At 44.0% G+C, this 12,848-nt stretch overlaps 1 protein-coding gene across 1 annotated transcript in view; it reads left to right on the top strand.

Annotated features, from left to right (window-relative positions):
- The window catches only part of GPD2 (glycerol-3-phosphate dehydrogenase 2 (mitochondrial)), a 40,702-nt gene that overhangs the window by 10,685 nt on the left and 17,169 nt on the right, over positions 1–12,848 (top strand). The gene's annotated exons all lie outside the window — the stretch shown is intronic.

Below are 12,848 nucleotides of genomic sequence, written 5' to 3' on the forward strand. Positions count from 1 at the left end.
AGTCAAGAAAGTGTGATCATTCCAGTACTGTTACATGGTTTGCTGTAGCACTTCCATTGTGCAAATAACTTCAGACTGGAAGTCTGAATAATAACAATTATTAACAATAACTTCAGACTAAATAACTAGATGACCTGGCTGCTGGTTGTAGTTCTTCCCCCTGGGTTGGATATGGCCTGGATTGATGACTTTTTGTATCAGCAATAGAAGTGGTTGCTCTGCAAAGACAGCATTCATTGTAATTGTCATCAAATACTAGAGATTGCTAAAAGGCATGAATGGTTTCTGTCAAAACCCCTTTAAGTAAAGGATTCTAAATTCGTGAGAAGAAAAATGCCTCCAGCTCTAGTTATTTAATCTATTGTATCAGGTAGTTTTAGGTATGTTTTTGTGTGACACTTACACAAAATCAGTGAGTGGGGAAAAAAGAAAGGTGCTTCCTGCAGGTAATTTGGTGTTCATTCTGAATAGAATGATGATTTAACAGAATTCATTGTAGTCATCTAGACGGAGGAGTTTTCACGTTGAAAAGTGTTCATGTATATCCCTGTTTGGAAGGAGCATCAGCTTGTTGTTAGTGGGAGAGAGGATAAATCTTTGTGCTGTCTTCTGGGAAAGGAGTCTAGTGCCTCTCTCGAGGCACAAGGCAATCTGAAACAAAACTGGTGAAAGTTTGGTGGGTTTACTTGGCTAATGACTACCTAGAAGCTTTGCTTTTCCAGAGTATTAGTGTTGGTGTTGATGTACAGGTGTCTTCAGCTTCATCCCAACTGCTGTGTCTCAGTACTGCTTCATGCCGTGCAAGGTGCACCCCCAAACTGTCACGACTTCAGCATTTTAAAAGTACTGGACTGCTGCAAATCCTAGATGCTGGCAAGTTCCCTGCTGAAGTTGAAGTTTTGGGATGTGCTGCCAGAATTGCTTTCTTGACCCACTTGGCTGTGGGGGCCTATCTAGAAGATGGAGTATTTTTTTTTCTTGCGTCAGATTTGTACACTGTTTCAGGATGTCTTTTCAATTAGATGGGTATTCCCCCTTCTCTAGTCTTCTGCACTTTCCTCCCAGGACAGCAAGTTCTGGTAAATGTCCCTGGTAAAGGGGCCTGCTGGGTAATATCCAAATGTCCTTGTGTTCAGGGTAGGGCAAAAATCCATGGATTCCTTGCAGGCTTGGAGGATGAATAAATAGCTTAAATACTGATGTCCTTCAGTAGTGGTACTGTTCTAGGTAGTTTGTACCTGGTGGTGTAAAGCTGACCTTTTGGCAGCCAGAAAGGTCTCCACAGAAAATGGATTATAAAGGTATTTCTTTTTCCCTTTTAGAGCTGTGTTGACAGTATTCATCAGCTTATCAATAGGGGCTTTTGTGCTGCGAAGAAGGAGGAGGGACTCTCCAAACACCCTGGACTCAGCTAGTATTTAGGAGGCTTCTGGAAAAAGCACATGTTGATAACTGCAAGTTTTCTCATATGAAGCCCAGCAGGATAGAGAAGAAAATATTTATATATATATGAGCAGGAATATGGATGTGTATGTTATTATTTGGAAGGAAGGTGAGATTTAAAGGATGGACTTGATTTTTACCTATCTCTGATGGAGACTGCATCTTCTCTATCTTATTTTTAAGGTCTAGAGGAATTAAGAGGCTAATTAGAAGCAAAATTTGTTATGGGGTTATGTGCTATTTTCTGTCTACTGTGGCAAGAGCTGCTGTAAATCGCATCCATAGAAGCAATTCAGATTCCTTTTTTCATGATCATAAGCCATCCCTCAGTCTGTTTTAAGGGATCCCAGGAGCATGCAAGAAGAACAAAGTGGTTCTCTCAACTGTAATTACTCTTCTGATAGGAGCACTATAAATTGAAATCTATTTGTAATCTATTGAAGTTTTTTCTGATGAAACAGATAGTTTGGATGTACCATAGCTACTTCCTACTCCAGCATTCAAAAGATACACACTTACAAGATACCCTTAAAATTAGTCTTCTGGTTTCATGGACAAGTAATTGTTTTAAGCAGTGTTGCAAAATGTGAAAATTCAGCAACAGGAGACCATGAGGTCTTTAGGTGGGGAACATCTGTACAACAGCACAGTGCAGAGCTGGGTAAAGGGGTCTGTGGTGTCCTGGGGCCTTCCCAAGCAGGAGGAAGCAAACCCACACTCTGGGCTGAAAGCAAAGAAGTGCCAAATAGGAAAACAAAAAAAAAGAAAAGGAAGTGTGCAAAGTACTGAAGAGCAGCTTAATGCAGAAAGAGGACTGTGCCATCTCTCTGTTTCTTTGTGCAAGTTTCATAAAATCAGGTGCCTGGCAGAGACTCCAGCAGTTCTCAGGAGGCAGAGCTGCAAGGCTGGCAGGACTCTGGGAGACTAATTTGGTGTGAGATGGCAAAAATAGACTTGAAATTTTGCTGCTGGTGAAACTACTTGTCATGGCAGTATATCTGGCCCTGTGATGCTTTATTTGCAAGACTTCAGCTTAGTTACCCAGGCTTCTCTGCAGAATTTAAAGAAATGGTGGTTAGTAGGCAAATACTAAACAGGTTTCAGCAGGCACCCTTGTATCTTGTACATGATTGTACTTGATTTTTCATGTTATAATTGCATGCCCTAAATCTGGAGGAATGGAAGGCAAAAGGGAAAGGGAATTGAACTTGGAGAGGGGGATGATAAGATTGAATTAAATTCCTTTTAGGTCTTTCAGAGGGATTTGTCATAAAATAGAGCATTAAATAATAGTGAAAATAGATATAAATATGTCTCCAAGTAGGTCATCTCTTTCTCTTCTCTGTCTTCCTTAAATACAAATAATAAATTTGTCTTTAAGAATGATGTTTCTTAACTGATTCTGTATGTGCAGTTAAATGTAGTTTTGTTTTCTTGCTTTTCTCTATTCCTGTCTCTTTCATAGTATGTTGTGTTGGTATTTGTTAATAGCACCTACTGGCTGCATCCCACTGCTTGACGTGGTGATCAGCACCACCGAAGGAAAGAATTAGAAAGATTCATTATGTAGGTTACTTTTTTTATTGGATAAAACCACCTGTCCTGTTGTGCCTGACTGGTGACAGTGTTTCTTTACAAAGGAAGGATCAGGAAGGCACTTGGTTGTGTTTGTAACTGTTGATCAGACTCGTGGAGTGTCAAGTCATCCATTATTCATGAGTGTGTTGTGTTCTGAAATGTTGCTGTGGTCTTCTTAATTACGTTTTTTAAAATTGTTTATGCAGGCAAAGAAAAAAAAAAACATAAAAAATGCTAGATTATAAATGTTGGAAGCACCAGCAACAGCAAATCACAGCCTTTACCAGAGGCTATTCTTGCTCTGTCTGGGCATCAGGAAACCAGAGCATATGTTGGATGTTAGCCTGGGTGTACACAATGTGTCCTATTTATTCAAGGTTTTCTTTGAAGCCACAACTTACAAGTTTGTTTCTTAGGGGTACATGTCAGACTGCATTTAGCATTTGTTGGTATTAGGATACTCCTGAATAGCAAAAAGGCAACATTTTGGGGGGGAGAACGTGGCTGCTATCTGAGCAGTGATCTGTCAGTTCCACTTAGGTAGCTCTGGGAAGACTGGAGGAGAGGCACTGAGGGGGAGCTGGGCTGAGGGCTCCAGATCATGGGCAGAATTATTTTAAAGCACTTTAAATGGAAGAATTAATCTCCATTTAAATTATACAAAGTTCATTCTCTTAAGATCTAGGAAAAACATTAAAGCAGAGATCCAGCTGGCCAGAATATTTCAATGTAAAGTGGCACAGTTCTTTTTATGTTGCATTATTTTTTCTATCTTGACGCGCTTGCCGACTTTTTTGTTGATGATTTTTTTTTCCTTGCAAGATGAGCCTTTAGGTGTGGAAGGCAAACTTGTGTTCTGGAATCAGCCATGAATTTAAGATTTTAAGGCTTTGTTGATGCTGCTCTTTGAATTTACTGCTATTTTCTGAAAGCAGAAATTAACACATTCTGCTTCCGTGGCTGTTTCACCAGATCGAGGTATTTGATTGTTGAATGTCTTGTCCTGCAAGTTCCCCATGTGCTTGCTGTGATGTAATTGTTCTGTATTTTTGCATTCTCAGTACTTTTGAATATATTCTCTCCTGAAATGTATAATGTGGAGGTTATTTAAAGGTAGAAAAAGAAGGTTTGGCAGAGGATTTAGCTTTCCTTGTTTACAGCAAACCCCATGAGAAATCCTTCCCAGGCACACATGCACACACAGACACACTCACACAAAAATCAATGCAAAAGAGTAGGGCATTCATTAAACTGTCAAAAATGGAATACATAGTGTTTTTTTTTATTTAGGCTCTTGTTGCTGTTTTTCCTAGTACTTGAGTGTGTCCTGAATTATGAAATGTTATAGCTTTATCATTCATATTTGACAAATTAATATTTTGAGACTGTTGAGCTGCAATAGGGGTATTACTCTATTACAGATGCAGATCATCTGTATGGCTTTTGGTTTGTTTTTTTCCCCTCCCTGTGCTGGATATGAGAGCTCAGACACTGTCACTGCAGAAGGCTCTCTGGGTGCAGCACACAGTTAACCACGTCTCGCTGTGTCAGGTTTGAAGCCGGGTGGATGAAGGGAGCCTTGCGGGCACATGGACCACAGGCATCACCTGGGAAATACTCCCCTGTAGCTTTCAAATCTGTGCTGTCCCAGGCTGGAGCTGCTGGAGCTGTGTGTGCAATCCTGCAGGAATGTCAGGAGCTGCTGGAGCTGCGTGTGCAATCCTGCAGGAATGGCAGGAGCAGCTGGTGCAGCTGCCTCTGCTGCAGTGCATGGGACAGGACGGGCAGCTCTGCAGCTGAACCCAGAGCAGCCACAGAGTCCTTCCTCGCTGGTGTCAGCGGCAGCACTGGTGGGGCAGACAGGAGGCAGGACCCAGTTACCAGGGGCATTTCCCAGTTCCCTCTCTGGTAAAACCCACCAGGCCTGGCTCTGCTCGTGGCGCTTCCAGCCCCCGCGCGCCCTTTACCCGGCAGAGTCCTCCCGTCGCTTTCAGAAGGGATAAAATCACTAGCCCGGAATGGCTCGCATCTTTAACCCAGTTTTGCCTCTGTCACGGGGTGGGTGCAGCCGTGCAGACATCCCTGCAGGAGTGGCCCTTTGCTCCCGACAGAGGGGCCGTGCAGCCCAGCCCTGCTGTGCCCCTCGCTGGGGGCGTCCCCCCCAAAAGCAGGCGGGTGATAACTGCGTCTCCTGCTGTACCTGTAACAATTTAATTGTGTAAGTCAGCCCAGTCAAGCATCCCCAGCTCATGACTGGGAGACATGAAATTCATTGTCATTATTGTCCCTGTCATTTTGGATCATTATATCCTGCTGCAGAATTTTCCTCACTCCAGTGCTTTCCTACCTCCAGGAAGCAGGGATTATGGCTGAGGTTGGGGTGGGGGCAGGACTGTGAACTACATTTACCTCAGGGGAGCCACAGATTAAATTGGCTTTGCTCTCTGACTTGCTGGATTCGTCTGTTTGTACGCTGTGGGTTTAAGGTTGGAAATGATGAATATTCTAGTGAATTCTGTGCCTCTCTCTTTTCTTTTTTTACTGCTCGTATAAGCAAAGGGTGGTTTTCGTGTCCCTTAAGAAGTGAATGGGGAATAATTCTTCAGATCATGTTACCTAAAAGATTTAAGATGATTCCTGAGCAAAACGACGTTATTTGCACGTCGCGCCACAAACATCTGAGCGTTCCCCAGCGTGTCGTGGCTTTTAGGGGAAAGACTCCATCGAAGCATGTAACTCTGCAGTAATTTATATGTGTGCATTTTATGTGAGCTTAATGGTCGGTCATTAGTTGGTGTGTGTGCTGCTCCATGTGGAAGCTGTGCTGAGGTGTATATTGAGGAGAGCAGGTTATGGGATGTCTCCATGTCTTGCTGCTCCTTCCCCTGCTCCAGGGGCTGCCTCCAGCTCGTTCAGCCTATGGGGCCAGAGCAGCTCCCATCCTTGAGATGGGCTAGGGAGGTACATGTTGCTCATCTTCATAGAATCATCAGTTGTGGATGTCCCATCGCTGGCCGTGTTAAAGGGCAGATTGGATGGGGCTTGGAGCAACCTGGGCTGGTGGGAGGTGTCCCTGCCCATGCATGGGGATCTAGATGGCCTTTAAGGTCCCTTCCCACCCAGACCATTCTACGATCTTCCTGGCTGTTCTGCTCCTCTCGCATCAGCAGAGTTCCCATCACCCAGCACCTCCTTGCCCGTTTCTGGGTGGGTCCCCCTGCTGGGTTTCTCGGGGTTCAGGGGAGCATTGCCAGTTAAAACGCTGCTTCTTGACTTCCCTGTGGGAAGGTGTGGATCCCTCCACCAGCATCCGTGCCTGTTCCTGGCTGGCCCCTGCCTGCCAGCTCTTGGCCCTGACATTTCAGCACGGTTTCCATGAAGTGACAGTGACAATGTTTAGTTTCATCTTAGCGCTGGGCTTTTACTCTGGCTGACACTGCAGTCTGATTGCAGTGACAACTTGAAGGCTGATACAAAAGAAGTGGGAAACAACATAATTATAAAGCACTCGCACAGAACAGCAATCCCAGAGTTTGTCTCTCACTTTATGTGCCTGAGTATTGTGGCTGATTTTGGTGTGCTGATGTCTTGAGTTTCAGCAGAAGTTGTGACTTCTGTGCTGTAACTTGGCAGTAGGCTTGATGAGACAGACGTTCTTGGGGTATTGCGATTTTTAATCTTCCTTTTTTTAAAAAAAGGCTATTATGGGCTTCCTGTCTCTTGTGTTACTCATTTGTTTGTAACTACATAAGCTGGAATGTATCATACTTTCATTTCCTAATCTTCATTGCCATCTTGTTTGGTTTTATCCACACATGCAGTTTGGTTGCAGGCTCTTCCATTCCTTTAATCTTGCTTTATGAAAATAATATTTAATTTCTTCAGTTCCCTAAAAAAAAGGTTACTCGGGATCTCCGGTGGTCTCTGCAGTGCACTCTCAAACTGTGTGTGTCCAGGTTTTATAAAAGTAGCTGTTCATGGGAAAGGGGCATTAGTCCTTTCCAGTCCTTCAGGAACAGAACCTGAAACTCAGGTGCTGATGGTCACCCCTTCACCTCTGTTGCTCACAGGAATAGGGAAGTTCATTTCTTGTGGTCTAAGCTGGTGCTACATGGAGGAAGCAAGAATTGATTTCAAACAATCACTACTGGATTGTTTGAACTTGGTTTGAGGCTGTGAGATTCTGATGACCTGTGAGAAGGCCAGACTCAAGGCTTTCCTTTCCATTAAAGCTCCTGCAGAGTTGGGGCTGATAATACCTACATCTTGGAGCAGATCTTCAAGAACTAAAATCATGTGGTGTGTGTGGTTTTTTCCTGTGCAAAGTGCGTGTTTGGATGGGTGTTGTTCTTCCACCCAGTTGGGCTGTATTTCAGCAGCACAGATAGCAGAGAGGAAAACAGAATTCCAATTATACATGATCTGTATGAGAAATATTAGCAGCCTGGTGTGATATTGCTGTGTTGTTCCATGTGGGTGTGATGATTTATCTGAGTCAGAACGCTCTTCCCTCTGAAGCACTCCAAGAACAAATGCATGCGTGCTATGTATCCTGGGAAGGCTGTTAGTTTCCACTGAATTTTTACTGCATTTTCATGTGATTGAGAGAGCAAGAAATAGTTCAGGTCTGAGGGCACGTTTAATGACTTGTGACTCAGGAGTCAGATTTCATGTTCACCTCTGGACTTACTCTACTTATGTTTGGGGAAAAGAACTTGCTGAATTCTTTCTCGAAGCTTGGAACAACTTTGAGTCACTCCAACTGATTCATAGTGCCTAAATTGGGATGTAACTGATTTCCGTATGTGCAACAGATGTTGAGTTCCTGGTTTAATGCTTGTAATAAAACTGCTCAGGCAATTAAGCACTTACCAGGACTGCCCACATCTTATAATCTTTAAGTAACTTAGTTATGTGTCGTGTTGTATGATTATCACTCATCGGCCTTAAATGTGGCAAGGTCTGTATATACATAGCAAGGGAACTTTCATGCATATGAAATAAATTGCTTTATTTCATGCACTGCTTTTCTTTACTGCATGCATGTGATTATCTAGTTCAGGCTGTTGTAGGAATGTAACGTGTAGGTACAGAAATATGCTTTTAAGTTAACTTTTAGGATATTGGTACGCTTGGGGAAAACAGGTGTTGATGTAGTGATCCAGTAATGTCCCAGTCTTGATGCTGGGTGGTAGGTTTTTGAGTATGTTCCAAATCTAAGGGGCTGCCTCATAAGTGGAGCTCAGTGGTATCAGTAAAGGAATAATATACAAGCAAGAGATGAATTCTCAAGTATTTAGTTTGTCTCCAGCCCTCAGCTTATTAAAAGGAAAAAACCAACCCTACTTATTTGTAAGGCTACACCATGTAGGGATATAACGTTGTGACCATCCTGGAAGCCTAGTTCTCTCATGCACATATTTCTTTTAATATACTCTCCCTTTCAGAAGAAGCCTGGTAGGTGGTTCTGGGGAAAGGTTTGCCCTCAGAAAGTTCATTAAGACTGTCATACAGCTTCTTGCATGGCTAATTTCCAACTCCCCATTAAACCTGACCTCCACAGCAATAGCTGGATATGCCTAATCAGAAAAGACTGTAAATTGAGAAAAGGTGAGAAGGCTTTCATGTCTGTTGCAGGGACCAACCTGTTCTTTAAAGCAAGAAGTTTGCAACACCCTGTGCTACATCCGTGCTGTTGCAGCGTGAGCCCCAGTGTCGCTGGGGCAGCTGTGCTCACGTGCCTCGTTACGGGATTAATTGTCGGGCAGCGCGTACACCCCGTAACGAAGGGTTACTTCTCAGAATCAGAAGGTTAATGTGAACAAAAGTTCATGTTAGGATTAAAGAGCTTGTAGTTTAAGACAAAAAAAAATGCAGCCACTGGCTATTGTGTGCTGTTTATCTTCAGGAACTGCAGAGGAGAAAGCAGGGTTGGTATGAAAGCAATGAGTGTCAGAGGGACGCAGGACAGACTATACCAGAACCATCAGAGCACCTTATTAACACTGTGGTTCTCACTGAATCAGCCACAAACAAATTTCTACAGTCTGTGGGCTTTGTTACCACTCCTGGCTGAGGTTCAGTGCTGACAAAAATAAAATTGCATGTACGCTGTGCACTCTGTGGGAGGATTCTCCTAGTGCCAACGGAAGCATTGTCTGTTCGCCTTTGAAGAAACGCAACATTTGCTACTAAGGAATGAAAATAGAATTTTCCTAAATTACACAAAAAAAGAAATTAGAAACCAAATGGCATCACTGTTGGTCTTAATATGGTCTAGGACACACTTAGCAGAATGTCCTCACACACTAAACGTCTCCAGAAGCATTGCCTTCGAAGAATAAAGGGGTTTTAAGAGGATTTAGTGGCACTTTCTTTAAAGCAGTTAAGGCAGTGTTTTGTTAAAACCCTGAACAAAAATTAAGGTATCACTCCATTGTTAATATACTACAAGCAGATGGCAATAGTGAATAATGAGATGGGTTATTCCAGTTTTTCTTACTAGAAATGGCTTACAGGATTTAAACATCCTCTTGTTTTTGTGGGGTATCAGGAGAGGAGTTGCAAAGAGAACTTGGCATGTTCCCTCAGTTGGCTTTTGGGCACCTCTTCCCAAGATGCTGAGGTCTGGCTGCCTTTCTCACCACTGTGGAGATGTAGCTGGCTGACAACTGACATGCACACACCAACTACATGCAATCAAAACCAGCCCTGGAGCAGAAGGACTGAAGCAGCTGTGACCTCTCCAAGGCAGGGTGTTTGGGAACATCTGCTGTTGGTCCATGTCCTGGCTTTACTGTATTGCCTACAGGTTAGTCATGACATCTTCAGGAGGTTATTCACTTATGGAAAAGGATGCCAGATGAATTTGGCTTAGCCACTCTGTTGTTGTAAAATAACTTTTTGGCTTATAACGTTTGGAAAAAAAACCCAGGTATCCTAGAGGGGTTGTCTCTGGTAGCAAGGAGGAGCAGTTGGTGGCTTTGTTGTGCTCTAGAGCAGCAGGGACAGCTGTGAAGGACTGGATGCAGAGCTGTCTGAAGCAGCTGCTGGTTACCTTGCCAGTTATCACACAGCTATGCTTTGTCTTTCCTGGGCATCTTCTGAACATGGTGATAGTGCCAAGAAAACTTTACACGTCTGTTGTGGAGGAAGTTAAGCTTGAAGGCTCCTCTCTTGGGTTTGGAGGATCTCTGAATCTGACTGAGGGAAAACAACGTTTAACTGGAAAGTCAGAAAGGTTGAGATGCAGAATCTTTGCTGTCCTTCCATTTCTGTAGAGTGAGAAGAATCATCTAAGGACCAGGACACATACGAGTCTCTCTGGAAAAATGATAATAATTCCTGATTCTGAATTATCACGCATGTGAATATGCTACTTTTACTTTAATCAGTAGGAAATGTGCTTTGTCAACTGTGAATGGTGCTGTAGTAAGAACTGATCTGGCTACAATATCATGTAGGGTGTGCATGGAGGAACAGCAACCACTTCAGACATCAAGAAAAAAAGATAATTGGATATCAAGTGCAGGATTTCTGTGTAATTGTCTGGGAGAAAGTGCATGTGTGAGTTGGAGGGCTTTAAAAAAGCAACAAAAGCTGTTCCTGAGTAGAAAAACTGTTGTCTTGTGACTCCATCTCCACCAAAGTATTGTAGTATTATTCTCCACAGATGATAAATCTCTGAGCCAGTAAGTCACTCTTAATTTCTTTCGACTCTAGACCTCTGCAGATCTCTGCTGCTCATACTGCCAAACACTCTAGGACTCCATGCTGTAGGTCACATCAATCTGGGACCAGTGGGGTTTTCCAGATGTGTAGTTTAATCATGAACTGGTTATTTCCCAGCCCTGTTCCTGCAGACGCTTTACATAGGCATTGAGAGTTCCTTTTGGACAGCTGAGAACTGAGAAATAGCAAGGGGTTTCTCCCGTCAGAGTAATGATGAGGGGAAAATGGATGAGAATTTCAGAGAAAGCATGAAAATGTTCTCTTGAACACAATGGTCCCAATCCTGACCTGTGCAGAGCATGTCCTAGGTTCACTCTGACTTTATGAGCATTAGGAGCTAAACCAAAATGTGGAGCAGCTCTTGGACTGTGGCTTTGACAAATAATTGCTGCTTAGATGTTTGATCTTTTTAGAAATTACACCTGTTTCCCACATTATTTTTTCTGCTGATTGGCTTCTCTGGATTGCTTTTGGTCTGGACAAGTGAAGTGCAAGCCTGCAAGGTGGACCCAGTTGGACTTCCACAGCCCAGAGTGAATGTTGGCTCATGGGGTAAATGGTGCTGCCATGTGTGGTGGGTCCACCCCCTGTGCCAGGCAGGGAAAATCTGCCTGTATCGAGTGCACCGAGGGCAAGAACTAATGGGTAGAGGATCAAAAAGTAACTAAGGAAACCCTCTTGAACCAGGGGTTCTTCTGCAGTGGAAGAATAAATCCTGCTGTGTGGAAACAGGAGCTTCAGGGTTTCCTTCCTGCCGAGGCAGCTCTGTTGTGAGGTGCTGCTGGCTAGTGCTGGGATTTGTCTGTCAAGCCAAGGCTTGCAGCATCCCGTGGGTCAGGCAGGCCCCCACATCGAGCATTATGATAAAGAGGTTTGCACTTCTGCAGGCCTTGGGCTGGAGGGAGCTTTTCCTGGGTTCCTTGGGAATACGTGCTGCATTCTGCTTGGCTGGGGAGCAGCTCCTGCTGCTCTTTGTCTCTTTTCTGCCCAGGGCTCCCTCTGCACACGAGGTACGTTCTCTCAGCCCTGCCTTCAGCTGCTCAGGTTTGGGGTAGAGCTCCTAAGGTCATTTTATCCATCCCCTGGCACCCCTGCAGCATCAGTGCTGATGCACTCATTTAATGATTTGCCTGCTGCTTCTGACAGATGATTGTTTAGTCTCATGTCATGTGATGGAGCATCCCCAACTTCTCTTGACATCTTGCTCAGTTGCTTTGCTGTTCTTTTTTGCAGTTCATCCTGGGCATTGTTTACTTAGTTGAACTGGAGTTACTGTTTGTTTCTTCATCGGTGCTTTATCATGTTGCTGTTTCTGTACACTTCCCATAAGTTTTTTTCCTCACAGCTGAAGACTGATTGCCCTGCGTGGGCTGGGCTGTGTGAGAATGAGGGGCTTGGGGAGGGGGGGGTGGCACCTTGGAGGCCATTGATCCCATCTTTATAACTTTGCCCTTTTAGCTGGGAACAGATTGTGTGGTGGCACAGACAGAATCCGAAGGACCAAACTTTACATAAACCATTTGTACTAAATGTTGGGAGTGCAGGCAACATAAATCAACTACAATATCTATTACAAATTTATCACTTGATCAGTGTTACCCGGGATAGAGGGGGTCCAAACACGTGGGGGGGTGCACTGTGCCTCGGGAAGTTTAGCCCTCTCAGCAATTAATTATTCAGGACACACAGAGCCTGGCCCCTTCAATGTATAGTAATTCTTTCTAGCCAGCATCCAGGTCTCTAACTTCAGTGGCAATAATAAATAGGAAAAGTCTCAGGTGAAGCCAGTATTTCAAAGTCATTAATCATCTTCCACTCGCGGTCCCTCCGCCTCTCTCTCGCTTTCCTTTAACGAGGGAATTTCGGTAATAAATCTTTAACGATATGTGCTAAGAATCCTCCATGAATTCTCGCCTGGCTTCTTTCTCTTTTTTTTTTTTTTTTTTTTTTGGTGCTTTTACGTCGTGTGTGGGGAAGTATAACGCGTGTAAAAGGGGGAAAAAACCAAAAGCAAACGCGGTGCTTGGAAAAGCCGCCGCTCCGGCAGCGCCTCCGCAAGGCGCTTCCTCGGGGCTGCGGGACGCGACGGGGCGGGA

This window comes from Chaetura pelagica, unplaced genomic scaffold (genome assembly GCF_000747805.2).
Source record: "Chaetura pelagica isolate M959 unplaced genomic scaffold, ChaPel_1.0 scaffold26, whole genome shotgun sequence".
NCBI classification, from domain to species: domain Eukaryota; kingdom Metazoa; phylum Chordata; class Aves; order Apodiformes; family Apodidae; genus Chaetura; species Chaetura pelagica.